The following is a 15,024-nucleotide window of genomic DNA, read 5'->3' on the forward strand; positions in this document are numbered from 1 at the left end:
CAAATGCAATTTTTTTAAATAACACAGTGCAGTCATGGATCGCAAAATTATAAGCGTAAATCACAAATGTAAACACATTTAAAAATATAGCTGCAAGCAGCAATAACGGGGCCAAGAACTACAGAAGCAAGCTTCAGACGAATGGCAGGAATGAGTAATTAAAACCGTTTTAAGATAATTTTAGGCAAAATGGCTTGAAAACAATAAACACAACAACTATTAATAAGATTTATTGGCTTATCACGTGTAACCAATAGGTGGCACTGTTACCAAATTAGTATGGAATGGTCAGTGTGAGGTGACAATGACACATACAATGTTTGGTGCAAAAATGTCAAGCTTTGCTGAATTACAGCCTCAAATGCATGTTGGCATCCTTCCAGCAAATTTGTTGATGTGCTAAATGATAACCGTTTCGTATATCGACACGAAATCCATATCTTTTAGGTGGCTCAGAATGAAGATGATATGATTCAATTTTGGTGAAAACGGACAAACGGTCTAGGAGGAGTTCGAAAAAGTAGGTTTTGACTAAAAATCAAGATGGCGGACAGGAAGTTGGTCAAATAAGTAAAAGTTGGTATCTATTTTCTCGGCTTGACCCAAGGAATCTATTAAGACCAGCGGCATTTCAGCCAAATTTATTCAAAAGTTATTAGCCTTTTTGGAAATTTTATAACTTTTTTTTACCACTAGGTGGCGCTGTTTCGAAATATTTTGAGTACCTTCAGGGGATGGTGTTTTTGGCACATTCTGAGTTTCGTAATATTACACCAATGCATTTGTTTAGTATAGCATTTTATTTCAGAAAACTGCATTGAAGTCAATGGGAATTTCATGTTTTGTTCTATTATAGCGCCACCAAGAGGCTCAGTCACACCATTTTTTTATGTGTCCTCAGAGTGAGCCCATACATATATGTGTCAATTTTGGTGAAAATATCTTAATTCACTTCAGAGTTATAGACATTTATTTGAAAAAACACGTAAAAAATGCCTGACTCATGACTTTGAATGAATTTTACTACCCCTTACTATCAATATTTTCGCATTTGGGAATCGGTGTCTCGCTATCGACCTATGTTTCCGAACTTTTGACGGTGGTTTCGTCTCGATCAGACAAGCGGTTTCGAAAATATAGCCAAATGTTTTTTAAGCGCTAAATCACAACGCTACACAAACCGTAAGGCGAAACCTAGCATGTTTGGTATCGTAGGACTCAGTAAGGTTTCAGGAGTCTAATTAGATTAGTCTCGTGAAAATAAGTCGACCACACCCAAAGTTATAAGCATTCAAATGGGGTGGTGCTAGCACAGTGGATAAGACACATGTCTTTGGTGTGAGAGACCCGGGTTCGAATCCACTGTGAGACACCACTGTGTCCCTGAGCAAGACACTTAACCCCTAGTTGCTCCAGAGGTGTGCGATCTCTGACATATGTGGCAATTATAAGTCGCTTTGGATAAAAGCGTCAGCTAAGTGAATAAATGTTTATCGTGGTGGTGTTGGCGCAGTGGATAAGACACACGTCTTTGGCGTGAGAGACCCGGGTTCGAATCCACTGTGAGACACCAATGTGTCCCTGAGCAAGACACTTAACCCCTAGTTGCTCCAGAGGCGTGCGACCTCTGACATATATAGCAATTGTAAGTCGCTTTGGATAAAAGCGTCTGCTAAATGAATAAATGTAAATGTAAAAGTAATTTAAAAAAAGAAGATCACTACTAGGTGGCGCTGTTTTGAAACTTCTCACGCTCCTTCAGGACATTGTGCTGATGACCCATACCATGTTTCGTAACAATCCGTTAATACGTTCTTAAAATACAGCATTTTAGCACAAAATTCAAAATGGCCGACAGTCAAAATGGCCGAAATGGTAAAATTGGATATGAATCTAACAAGACCAAATTTATGACTTTTGGACAAACGGTTTAGAAGTTACAAGAAAAAATAGCAAATTTTTATTATCTCCGGACCAGTAGGGGGCGCTGCGCTGAAACGCAGCATGTAGCCTCAGGTCATGCTTGTTATGACATGTACCAAGTTTGGTCTGAATACGATAAATCGTTGCAGAGATACAGCCTTACGACTGTTTTTGTTAGCGCTACGTAAAATTAGTTTAAGCGTTTATGGAAACGGTTTGACGAATCAATTTGAGTTGCATAACTTTTGGTCAGCACTGACTGAAGATGATCTGGTTCAATTTTCGTGTGAATCGGACAAACCGTCTAGGACGAGTTCGAAAAAGTAGGTTTTTCAAAAAATTCTAAATGGCGGCCATATTTCTATGACGGAAAATGACTTCATAGGGTGCAATCGAATCGGCATGAGCTCAGAAATCAGAAGAAAAAAGAATTTTGTTGATTGGCCTTATGGTTAAAAAGTTATTAAAATTAAAGCGAAACTTTGGACAGTTGGTGGCGCTAGAGGGAATGTCTTAGACACACCAAAATTGGTGTACTTAATGTTGGCACTGTCCTCTATCAGAATGTCAAACCATTACAACTTTCTCACAATCGGTTTCTATTGGCTGCCATAGACTCCCTAGTCAGAAGAAGGAAGAATAATAATAAAAAGAAGAGCGGGAACAAATACAATAGGGTCCTATGCACCTTCGGTGCTTGGCCCCTAATAAGAATCCTAACGGATACAATAGGTGCCTAAATATAGCTGCAAGCAGCAATTACGGGGCCAAGCACTCCAACAGCAAATGTAGGAGCTAAGCATGGCATGGAGCATCCCACCAAATGCATTAATGAGTGATAACAGCAATTATAGGACTATTTTAATTGAAATGGCTAAAATAATCATAAATACAACCTCTAGTAGCATGATTACCTGGCTTATCAAGATTGACCAATAGGTGGTGCTGTTATCAAATCAATTTGGTGTACTCAGTGTGACTTTTCAATGACACAAAGTTTGGTGTCAATATGCCAAAGCATTGCAGACATACAGCCTCAAGTTTCATTTTGACATTGTCCCTCAAATTCGTCGCTGTGGTATGCGAAAACGGTTTTGTCTATCGACACAAATTCCATAACTTTGTGTCAGGATAGTCTGAAGATCATCTGATTCGAAATTGGTGAAAATCTGTAGATGATCCACGTCAAATTTGGTCAAAAATCGGACTAACGGTCTAGGAGGAGTTCGAAAAAGTAGGTTTTCAACATTAATCAAAATGGCGGACAGGAAGTATGGCCAATTTTCGCATAATTGGTATCGATGCTCTCGGCATGACCCACAGAATATAGGGAGACCATTTTAATTTTAATAGTCTAAATTATTACAAATTTATTAGCATTTTTGTGATATTTCATTATAACTATTGACCACAAGGTGGCGCTGCCACCAAACTTTTTGAGTACCTTCAGGGCATGGAGCCGAATATTTTTGTAATTATTTTCGTAACGATACGATGCTGCGTTCAAAAAATACAGCATTTTAAAACATAATTCAAAATAGCAGAAGCCTAAAATGGCCGACACAGGAAAATTGGATATCATTCGACTCGACATGACTCGCTGAATCTAAAGAGACCTCTCTAAAGAGAGTTGTGTGATGTTTGGCCAAACCATTCAGAAGTTATGAGCCAAAATATGCATTTTTCATATCTCCTGACCACTAGGTGGCGTTGCGTCGAAACGCTGCAGGTAGTCTCAGGTCTTGGTTATTATAAGACACACCCAGTTTGGTCTCAATATGCCAATTTGCCTAGATATAGCCTCACATGCATTTTTGCGTGCTTTTTGTCAAATTTGTTCATGTGTCATTCGAGAACGAATCAACTTGAATTCCATAACTTTTTGCCAGCATGGTCTGAAGATAATCTGAGCCAATTTTCGTGAAAATCGGACTAACCGTCTAGGATGAGAATTTTGGGAATCATTCAACTTGGCTTGAGCCAAGGATTCAGAGGAAAAAAGAAATTTCATTTTCTGGCTTATGGTTCAAAAGTTATTAGCATACAAACATTGAAAGTTTGGACAAATGGTGGCGCTAGAGAGTTGGAGTTAGAGACTTCAAATTTGCCATAATTAATGTTGGGACTGTCCTCTATCAGAATGTCAAGCCATTACAACTTTTCCGCAATCGGTTCTATGGGCTGCCATAGACTTGCGGCGGAAGAAGAATAATAATAAATATAACTGCAAGCAGCAATTATGGGACCAAGCACTCCAACGGCAAATGTAGGAGCTAAGCATGGCATGAAGGACCACACCAAATGCAACAGTGAGCAATTACAGCAATTTAGGATGATTGTAATTGAAATCGATGAAAAATTATAAATACAACCATTAGTTATATGATTAAATGGCTTAACAAGTTTGACCAATAGGTGTCGCTGTTATCAAATCAATTTGGTGTACTCTGTGTGACTTGTCAATGACACACACAAAGTTTGGTGTAAATATGCCAAAGCATTGCAGAGATACAGCCTCAAGTGTCATTTTGGCATGATGCCTCGAATTAGTCGCTGTGGTATGCAAAAACGGTTTTGTCTATCGACACAATATCCATAACATTTTGTTAGCACAGTCTGAAGATGATCTGATCCGAATTTGGTGAAAATCGGACCAACGGTTGATGAGGAGTTTGAAAAAGTAGGTTTTCAACATAAATCAAAATGGCCGACCGGAAGTTCAGCTTAATCTGGCATATTTGTTATCTATGTTGTCGGCATAACCCAGGGAATATTTTGAGACCACTTTCATTCCAGTAGACTAATGCATTAAAAAGTTATTAACATTTTTAAAGTGTAATTATTCCTGGTTAATGAATGATTTATTACTCTTGACCAATAGGTGGCGCTGTTACCAAATTTATGTGGCATGGTCAGTGTGAGGTGACAATGACACATACAATGTTTGGTGCAAAAATGTCAAGCTTTGCTGAATTACAGCCTCAAATGCATGTTGGCATCCTTCCAGCAAATTTGTTGATGTGTTAAATGATAACCGTTTCGTATATCGACACGAAATCCATTTCCTTCAGTTGTCTCAGTCTGAAGATGATATGATTCGATTTTGGTGGACAAGTGGTGGTGCTAGAGAGTTGGAGTTAGAGACTTCAAATTTGCTATGGTTAATGTTGGGACTGTCCTCTTATCAGTGTGCCAAATTATACAACTTTCCCGCAATCAGTTCTATGGGCTGCCATAGACTTGCGGCGGAAGAGGAAAAATAATAATAAGAATCCTAACGGATACAATAGGTGCCCATGCACCTTCGGTGCTTGGCCCCTAATAAGAACGGGAACAAATACAATAGGTGCCTACGCACCTTCGGTGCTTGGCCCCTAATAAGAATGGAAACAAATACAATAGGTGCCTACGCACCTTCGGTGCTTGGCCCCTAATTATATTGCACAAAACTGACATACATATACAGCAAACAAAATCAGGTTTCCTGCTCATGTTATTTTTTGTGTGCTTGTGGTCTTTTCACCTTTGCTCTTGTTTCCACATTCTGCGCTTGCGTTTCTAAAAGTTGCAGTTAGAGTTTAATGTAAATCAGGGCAGGCTTCAGCATTACCATTGGGCCACAAGTTCTAGATTGACAGCTGCTCCTCTAGCCAATCAGTCCAAGGGGGAGTTGACGTCACTCCAATGTGACTCGTGGCTGCTGTGGCAGGTGTGTGAAGATGGATAACCATCGTCAGCAGGAAAATCCAGACGATCTCAGGTAATTAGCCATAAATATTTTGTTAGTGGGTGACAGAAACATTCCCTTTGTGTGTTATGATATTTTCTGCAAGCTCTATGTAGGCCAATATCTAGCCTATTAACATGTGTCTTGTTAGTTTGGTTTAGCGAGCCATACTAATTTAGGCAGTAGGGCTGCACAATAAATCACACGCGATATTTAATTTATCTTGTCAGTAAAGCCGGCTCTGTAATCAGCAATAAATCTCCATCACCGGCGCGATTTCACATGGAGCAGCATTAGCGCTCAACTCGAAGTAGCGCTGCACAGAATGATCACTGTATGGCATTAAAGTACCGCACGAGCGATAAGTGAGCACACGGATCCAATGTATTCGAATCGCTCTCGCGGTACTTTGATGTCATACAGTAATCATTCTGTGCAGCTGCTTCAAGTCGAACGCGCCTAAAGCTGCTCCTTGTGAAAGCGCGCAGGTGATGGAGATTAACCACTGATTACAGAACCGGCTTTGCTGATAAGATGCGCATTAAATATCACACAAAGGGAATGTTTCTGTCACCCACTAACAAAATATTTAAGACTAATACCCCGAGATCGTCCGGGATTTGCCTGCTGACGCTGCTTATCCATCTTCACACTAGAGGCTGGCATTGATTGTAAACAAAATCACTATTAATAACGGGATTGGGACGGGACAGGAAAAAATGTTGGCGGGACCTGGAATCGTAATAACACTTTGATCCCCAACTTTATACACAAATATAGCCTACCTTTAAATAAATAAAGTATAAACTGTAGGCGTATATTTTAATTTTGAACTCAATTTTACTTGCCCTGTCTCTTTATGCTCTCCTTCTGTTTGCTTTGGTGTGGCTGGTAAAGGACAGATCATTAACGGCTGGTCTATGTGGTAATACAGTAGCCTACATCGGGCAGTACATTCAAAAGCCCACTTATCATTCATAATAATGAAACGTTGTGCTTCTGTAAAATAATCAGTGGTGTCAAAAGTATTGGCTTTCATTACTCAAGTAGAAGTATAGATACTAGGGTTTAAAAAGACTTTTGTAGAAGTTGAAGTATCAACTCAAGCTTTTTACTCAAGTAAAAGTGTAAAAGTACTGGTTTAAAAAACTACTTAAAGTATAAAAGTAAAAGTAATGTAAGGGGAAAAAATGCCATTAAGAACAAAAGCTTAGGCCGCACCACAGGGGCCTATTGTACACTACCCCACCTCCTCAAAAAAAAAACATTTTTCTAAAGGCCATAGGCCATAATGACTATAATGTTATATTAAAATGTTCATGTTGAAAAATTTGGGATGCACTAGGCTACCTGTTTCAGCCGCATATATGAAAATACAAAAATGGTGTGCACATCCCAAACATCCAATTAGGATGCAGGTGCAAGACAACTGAATGATATAGACAAATAAAGAAGTGAAGTCTGAACACTGAAAACTACTGCTCCAGAGGAATTTAATCAAGCAACGTTTCGACCTTCAGGTCTTCATCAGCCACATATATGCCCATTGAAAATTAACGCACTTTAGTACAATGCAAATACATTAGACTATTATACATAAGGACTAGAGATATGATGACTAGTTGCCAATAAGTATTGTTATGGTGCAAAAAGTCAAACTTTAGAGGCATGTCATCAATAACCTTTAATGGAATGTAAATATACATCCAAGCTCAGCGGCAGGAATCTGCGAGGGCAATGGACAAGAACATTGGTGCAGGCTTAATAACAATTACTCTTGTATGGTTGTCTATTTACAATAAACATTATAGTGCTGTCAAAATGAATGATTAATCCAAGTGATTAATCAAAAACTAAAATTGAAAAATAAGTCATAATCCTGATACCTTCTTGATTGATAGCTTCTTGTATTCGGTACATACGTCTGCTATGTCCAGTGTTCGGGGAGTAACGAGTTACAAAGTTGGTATAGCCTACTTATCACAACATTGTCAATCGCGTCGTCAATCGAAAACGCTAATTTATTCAAACGTCTCGCTACCGAACTACCTACAGTAGCTTAATTTGTGGAGGACGAAGAGAAAGCACCCATTTGGCAAATGAGCCAGTGAGAAATAAGAACTTTTAAGTAGGGTCCAGTGCCTTTTCGATAATTTTAAAACGGTACTGGCTCCTAAACGGTGCCTGAACCGATACTTTAAAAAAAAAGAACCACAAAAAAACTATGGATAACTTTAAAGAACATTACAAATATTTAAAATAAATCCATAGCTTTAACCTTGGATGCTCTCATTTCCCAAGTTGTGCTTCCCTTAATATAAGGTGTAATGATTTAAAACTTCCTAGTCATCGGCAAGAAGGAAGTGGGAACCGGCGGACACTCAAATAACATTTTAATAATACAAAATAAACACAAAACAGCGCACCAGCCCCTCACAGACGACTGGTGTGCTCAAATAAAAACCAAAACACAACTGGAGTCGTCGCTCCAGTTTTAAATCCTTCCATCTCCTCCGTGGGCCTCGAGACCGGTGGGTCGAACAGATGTAGCTCATCTCCAAGCTCCAATATCCAGCTCTACCCCCCCCCCCTCCCTCCGGGGGGGACCGCTCAAGGGGACCTGCGGGAACCTGGGGGTAGGACACACGAGGCGAGAGAAACGGAGATGGAAGGAGGAGCAACAGAGACGAGAGAGGGGAGAGAGAAAAAAAAAAAATTCCGGTTCCAAGACGCACTGCTGCTCGGCCCTCCACCAGCTGGGTGATCTCCTCCGCGGTGCCTGGCGGTGGCACTGGACGGCCCTCGGCGGACGGCACGACACTCCTCTGCCGCCCGGTGGACGGTGACGGCTCCTCCGGTTTTGGGCAGCCGGCAGGAGTCCCCCGTTCCCTGCCCCTCCGGATTCCTTCACGGAGGCAGTAGGCTCCGGCCCCCTGGCGAACGGCGCCGACTCCTCCGCTCCCTCACGGACGGCAGCCGTTCCTCCACATCGCGGGCGGCCGGCAGCGAGCTCGCCCGTCCCTGGCAACTCGCTCCAGTCCACCGCCTCGAGCGTCCATGGTGGCATCCTCCTCGCCTGCTCGATGGCACCGCGGATTCACCACAGCGGCGAGGGATCTTCAGCAGCGCGTCCCTCCTTCTCCCGGGCTTCGGCACCACTGTAATGATTTAAAAGGAGGGAAGTCGTGGCCTAATGGTTAGAGAGTCGGACTCCCAATCCGACTCTCCCAATCCGGTTGTGAGTTCGAGTCCCGGGCCGGCAGGAATTGTGGGGGGGGGGGAGTGCATGTACAGTTCTCTCTCCACCTTCAATACCACGACTTAGGTGCCTTTGAGCAAGGCATCGAACCCCCAACTGCTCCCCGGGCGCCGCAGCATAAATGGCTGCCCACTGCTCTGGGTGTGTGCTCACAGTGTGTGTGTGTGTTCACTGCTCTGTGTGTGTGCATTTCGGATGGGTTAAATGCAGAGCACAAATTCTGAGTATGGGTCACCATACTTGGCTGAATGTCACTTCACTTTCACTTTCACTTTTTTTTTTTCACTTTCACTAAAACTTCCTAGTCATCGGCAAGAAGGAGGCGGGAACCAGTGGACACTCAAATAACATTTTAATAATACAAAATGAACACAAAACAGCGCACCAGCCCCTCACGGACGACTGGTGCGCTCAAATAAAAACACAACTAAAAGCCCAAGCCTGGTCCTCTCTCGTCCTTCACTGTCGTCGCTCCAGTTTTATATCCTTCCATCTCCTCCGTGGGCCTCGAGACCGGTGGGTCGAACAGGTGTAGCTCATCTCCAATCACTCCACCGGCCTCGCTCCCACGTCCCTCGGCCCCGCCCCACTCGTCACATAAGGCTAATAAATGTATTTCACAATCTGGGTCATTATTTAATACAAAACCACACATAATGTTTCTACTGTATCTCTGTCAATCACTCTGATATTTAGTTAAAATGAGTGCTGTCTGTCACTGTCTTTAATCAGTCCTGTGAATTACTGTATGGTCATTCTTTATAAAGTAGCAACAATGTCGTTTTTAAAATACAGTACTGTGCAAAAGTCTTATGGAAAAAAAATTATTTTCACCCCAAAAAAGGGTTTTAAGCCAGTTATTTATATCTTTTGTTGTAGTGTGTAAGTAGGAAATATCAGTTTGCCATTAATTTTTTATAATAATCTAGTGCAATTTTGAATGCACAAGCAGTTTGACAATGGCAAAATGAATGTTTGGAAATGTAAACTGTTATTTTATACTGACACACTACAGCAAAATATATAAATAACTGGCTGAACACCATTCTTTTAAGTGAAAATACTAACGTGCCTAAGACTTTTGCACAGTAGTGTATGTATAAAGTGCTTTGATGATTAAATTAAGTATATTTAAATAAGTGTAATTAAAGTATGTGTTCGTTCATATTTGTTAAGGGCTAGATTTTCGCTGGAGGAAACGGCTGTGGTGTGATGAGCGAAAACTTTACAGATGAGAAACAGACTGCTCCCTCGTGACCTTTTGTAAACTGTATTTATGACAAAGAACTGCACAGATACGGATATTCTAACAATCTATCGATAAACAAATACCTTGTGTCCTCTGTTTGTTTAAGTGCGCATGCGCTGTTCCGCTCGCGGTCTGCGGATTGAAGAGCACGCTGAAAGACGGGAGGAGACCGGTCTGACGCCGGTTTCATGTGAAATTTAAGGGGACTGACTCTGAGGCGATCGGATAACGGTTCCATACCCAACCCTACTTTTAAGAAATATATTTTTTGATAAACGAACCCAAAACTGGCTATGTCCTTGCTGGAGTGTGATGTGATTTGTACTTCGTTACTTGACACCTCTGAAAATAATTAAAGAAAACAAGATGCGGTTTCTGTCATCTTGGTCATGTAAACTTGAGCAAGAAACTCCGTGTATGAAAAATAAATCTAGAGTGCCACTCTCAGAGTGCAACATCTATGCTCAAATGAAAAAATAAATTAAATAGAAAGCATGTGTTAGCATGGATGATTTACAATACGTGTGTGCAATACAGAATGTGCATTGTTTAAGATAAAATAACAAAAAAAAAACTAAATTTAAAATTGTTATTTAACTAAAGTGGGCATGCTGTGATCTGTGCTGTATTTTTCCATTGTAACGGACAGTTTCCGGCCCAAAAAATATAAATACAACATGGTAGTGGGAGAGAACACGAGTCATCCTGGGAAACGGAATGGGAATTTCCCCCAGTTTTTCGAGGGATTGGGACAGGAGAGATTTGAAAATCCGCTCCCGTGTCACCGTCACCCTCTACTTCACACACCTGCCACAGCAGCCACGAGTCGCATTGGAGTGACTTCAACTTCCCCTTGGACTGATTGGCTAGAGGAGCAGCTGTCAATCTAGAACTTGTGGCCCAATGGTGACGCTGAAGTCTGCCCTGATTTACATTAAACTCTAACTGCAACTTTTAGAAATGCAAGCGCAGAACGTGGAAACGAGCAAAGAAGGAAAAGACCACAAGCAAACAAAAAAATAACATATGAGCAGGAAACCTGATTTTGTTTGAGATTTGGAAAATTTTGAATTCATGTTTCAGTTTTGTGCAATATAATTTTAAATGTGTTTACATTTTTGATTTACGCTTATTATTTTTCGATCCATGACTGCGCTGTCGGTTTTGTGCGTTATTATTTTACACGTGTTTTTAAATATTTGATCTTTGCTTATTATTTTTCGATCTGTGGCTGCAATACATTTGGTGGGATTTTAATCCCATACCCACACTACTTCACGTCAGTTTTGGTCTCTTTCAGGGTTGCCATGTTTTCACAAAAATCAAAAAAAAAAAAAAAAAAAAGTGGCCAATCGGTACTAAAACGTACTCGGTTACTAACGTAACCTCGGTTCTCTCTAGAAGAGGGAACGAGTACTGCGTCTTAGCTAAGACGCTACGGGAAAAGTCTCTTTTCACGAAATACTGAAGAAAAAAATTATCCTTAATTTTGAATTTTTGTAAAGCGCATTTGCAGCAGTACACAGCCATAGGCGAGACGGCTCGCTCGCTCATTGGCTGCTCTGCGGCAACTGCACAGCCTATCGAGCGCAGGCTGATGCAATATCAGACCAATAAGGGCGCTTTGCGCCCTTCATGCCACTTCCCGCCGAAACGGGTGTGGCCCAACCCTATAAAAGGAGCTCGAAAAGGCTAACTCACCTGATTTATTTCATCTTCGAAGCGAACCAGAGTGAATCGTACGCACGGCAGAGAACGCAGTACTCGTTCCCTCTTCTAGAGAGAACCGAGGTTACGGTAGTAATCGAGTACGTTCTCTTCAGAGAGTTCTCTCGTACTGCGTCTTAGCTAAGACGCTACGGGAACCCCATGTAAAACGCCGTGCGCGCAGGGATCACACACCAATAAACCTGAAGCAACGGCCAGGATTTACAGTGCACAGTCACTCGAGGGACTCACAGAGAGTCCAGGACAGGAGAGAGGGGGGGGGGAGCCCTCCGTCCCACATCTAGCAGCATCCGTAGATGCGGCAATATGACATCACACAGTCGAGGCAAGGCCTGACCAATGTGGCAATGCGGGTCTTACGCAATACTGCCCCTATAACAGTCGGCAGCGCATAACGCTCACAAACTCAGAATTCCCATCAGGGCCCTGATTCGGCTATACCGAAAGCAACCTTGCTTGCAAGGCGGGAACCTCCAGGTTATAGAACCTGATAAATGTAGACGGCGAGGCCCAACCTGCCGCCATACATATATCCCACAAGGAGATCTCAGTAGACCACGCCCACGACGAGGCGACGCCCCTTGTGGAGTGTGCTCTGATGCCCAGTGGGCACTGAAGGTCCCTGGAAGCGTAAGCTAACGCTATGGCGTCAACTATCCATCTGGATAGAGTCTGTCTCGAAACAGCCATTCCCTTGGAACGTCCACTGAACGGCTGAAACAGCTGCTCAGTCTGTCGAAAGACAGCGGAGCGAGACACATAAGCTCTTAAAACCCTAACAGGGCAAAGAAGACTCGAGTCTCCATCCTCTCCTGACACCGACAGGGCAGACAGGGCAATAACCTGAGCCCGAAACGGCGTGTTGAGGGACTTCGGCACATAACCGTGCCTAGGTTTGAGTATGACCCTTGAGTCATTAGGCCCAAACTCCAAGCACGACTGGCTCACCGAGAGCGCATGCAGGTCACCCACACGCTTCACTGAAGCGAGAGCCAACAAGAATACTGTCTTGAACGACAGACGCTGGAGGCTAATCGATTGGATAGGCTCAAAAGGGGGACCCTTCATGGCCTCCAAAACCGCCGCGAGGTCCCATATAGGGACTGACGGAGGTCTGGGAGGATTCAGCCTCCTAGCTCCTCTAAGGAAGCGGATGACCAAATCCTTCCCTCCTAATTGACTGACCGAGCGCTGTTTCAGAAAACGCTGCGATGGCCGTCATATAAACTTTGAGCGTGGATGGGGCTCTGCCCTTATCCAACAGCTCCTGTAGGAAGGAGAGAACCTCCGTCACCTCACAACTAAGGGGTGAACATCCCCGAGCTGTGCACCAGCTGGAAAACACCGACCACTTCGAGGCATACAGCCGTCGTGTCGACGGAGCTCTAGCCTGAGTGATGGTATTTAGCACTCCCACTGAGAGATCAGCGGGTAACCGTTGAGCGCCCACACATGGAGGGACCACTACTCCGGTTGAGGGTGCCAAATCGAGCCCCTGGCCTGCGAGAGGAGGTCCCTCCTCAACGGCACTGGCCACGGGGCGATGTCTGCCAACTGCATCAAATCTGGGAACCATGGTTGGTTCTTCCAAAAGGGTGCTACAAGCAGTATTGAACATCTCGTTTCTCTCACCCGTTCTATCACCTGCGGAAGAAGGAGGGAGACGGGAGGGAAAGCATAAAGTGGGCGGCACGGCCATCTCAATGACAGTGCGCTTTCGTTCTTGGAAAAGAACGCGGGGCAGTGAGCGTTTTCGTGGGACGCGAAGAGGTCCACCTCGCCCTGCCAAATCTCTCCCACAACAGCCGGACTGCTTGCAAAAACACGTCAGCGCGTTCTCCACTGCCAGCATTTCCAGACAGTTGATATGTTGGAGCTTTTCCCGTTCTGACCACAGGCCAAAGGACGGTCTGCCCACGAGCAGCGCTCCCCATCCCGAAGTGGAGGCGTCCGTCGACACCATCTTCACTTTCGAGGAAGTCCCCAGGCTTACACCTGATTGGTACCAGTCGTTCGCTGTCCAGGGCTTCAGGGCTGTAACGCAGCTCTGATTGACCCTGAGACGCAGCCGACCAGACACTTGCGTCTCAGCCAGAACTGCAGGGGGCGCATGCGAAGCAGGCCCAACCGAAGAACTGGAGATGCTGAGGCCATGAGACCCAGCATCTTCTGAAATTCTCTGAGCGAAACGGTCGCGCCGCAGCGGAGAGAATTCGCTGCGCGCTGAATGCCCAACGCGTTCTGTGGTGACAGCCGCGCTGTCATGGAACGTGAGTCCAGAGCTATACCCAAAAACAGTCTCGTCTGACTGGGGTTCAGCGAACTCTTCATCCAGTTAACACTGAGACCGAGTTTCTCAAGGTGATCGAGTAAAATGGCCCCGTGTTCCACGAGCTCCGCTCGTGATTGAGCCAGAATCAGCCAGTCGTCCAAATAGTTCAGCACTCGCATGCCTCTGAGTCTGAGAGGAGCGAGCGCTGCGTCCACGCACCTCGTAAACGTACGAGGAGCCACGGACAAGCCGAACGGCAGGACTGTAAACTGGTATGTCTGGCCCTCGAAGGCGAATCTCAAGTATCGCCTGTGACGTGACGCTATCTGTATTTGAAAATACGCGTCCTTCAGATCTATTGACATGAACCAGTCTCCTCTGCGAATATACGCGAGGAGTTTCCTGGTTGTAAGCATTTTGAAACTGCGTTTCGCCAATGCTTTGCTCAGCTGTCTTAGATCCAGTATGGGTCTGAGACCCCCGTCTTTCTTGGGCACTAGAAAGTATCTGCTGTACAGCCCCCCCCTCGCTTTGAGCTTGAGATACAGGCTCCACAGCCCCTCTGCTCAACAGTTTTAATATTTCGGCTGGAAGTAGGTGTGCTACTTCTGTTTTGACCGTAGTTTCGACACGCGCTAAAAAGCGCGGAGGGCGTCGAAAAAACTGTAGCGAGTAGCCTCCCTTTATAATGTCTAGCACCCAATTTGAAACCTCTGGCCTGGCGCTGACCATGCGTCTGCATGAATGGCTAGGGTTTGGATGCGAAGCGCGCTCTGTTGGCTGGGCAACGGCAGCGCTTCGATGTGCTCTAACATGGGCGTTAAGCATGTGACATTTGAGGAGGAGAGCACGCTGATCGCAGCGGG

General features: G+C 44.0%; 1 protein-coding gene across 1 annotated transcript in view; it reads right to left on the bottom strand.

Annotated features, from left to right (window-relative positions):
* The window catches only part of LOC132117358 (collagen alpha-1(XXIII) chain-like), a 139,040-nt gene that overhangs the window by 17,446 nt on the left and 106,570 nt on the right, over window positions 1–15,024 (bottom strand). The gene's annotated exons all lie outside the window — the stretch shown is intronic.

This window comes from Carassius carassius, chromosome 36 (genome assembly GCF_963082965.1).
Source record: "Carassius carassius chromosome 36, fCarCar2.1, whole genome shotgun sequence".
NCBI lineage: Eukaryota > Metazoa > Chordata > Actinopteri > Cypriniformes > Cyprinidae > Carassius > Carassius carassius.